Source organism: Schistocerca serialis, chromosome 8 (assembly GCF_023864345.2).
Source record: "Schistocerca serialis cubense isolate TAMUIC-IGC-003099 chromosome 8, iqSchSeri2.2, whole genome shotgun sequence".
Classification (NCBI taxonomy): domain Eukaryota; kingdom Metazoa; phylum Arthropoda; class Insecta; order Orthoptera; family Acrididae; genus Schistocerca; species Schistocerca serialis.
Genome location: NC_064645.1, coordinates 79,876,537 through 79,877,250, shown reverse-complemented (window position 1 = coordinate 79,877,250; position 714 = coordinate 79,876,537). Strand labels below are relative to the sequence as shown.

General features: G+C 52.7%; 1 pseudogene; it reads left to right on the top strand.

Annotated features, from left to right (window-relative positions):
• The first annotated feature begins 396 nt into the window (after positions 1–396).
• Positions 397–514, top strand: LOC126417235 (5S ribosomal RNA; annotated as a pseudogene).
• The last annotated feature ends 200 nt before the right edge of the window (positions 515–714 follow it).

Sequence of the window (714 nt, the reverse complement as noted above, 5' to 3'; positions counted from 1 at the left end):
GCCGGAACGCCAGTCACCTAGCAAAGGTGAGTTATCGTCCCAATATTGATTGTGCTACGTCTACACCAACTTTGCTGAAGGAAGGACAGAAGCGCGCGTAGACAGTATTATTATTTTGCCATTCGGATGATAAGCGACTCGCATAGCCGAATAATTGGAGTTTTACCTTACGTAGGAATTCCCACTGATACGAGATGTAAACACTTTCCGCTTTATACCTACCCATACTTGCCTGTTAGCCAGGCAGGCAATCAGCAGAGCGAGCAGGCTGCTCTACTCCCATCCAAGCCAAGATATGGCCAAATCAAGCAGGTTAAATAAATCTTGCTTGCCTACCCGTCTATCCGCTCTGCTACGCGTCGTGGCAGTTTATTCCTTACGCTTACATTGTAGTGTGCCACCGGCCTTGCCACAGTGGTAACACCGGTTCCCGTCAGACCACCGAAGTTAAGCGCTGTCGGGCTGGGCTAGCACTTGGATGGGTGACCATCCGGTCTGCCGAGCGCTGTTGGCTAGCAGGGTGCACTCAGCCCTTGTGAGGGAAACTGGGGAGCTACGTGATTGAGAAGTAGCGGCTACAGTCTCGGAAACTGACATACGACCAGCAGAACGGTGTGCCGACCATATGCTACACCGTATCAGCATCCAGTGACGCCTGAGGGCTGAGGATAACACGGCGGCCGGTCGGTACAGTAGGGTCTTCCCAGGCCTGTT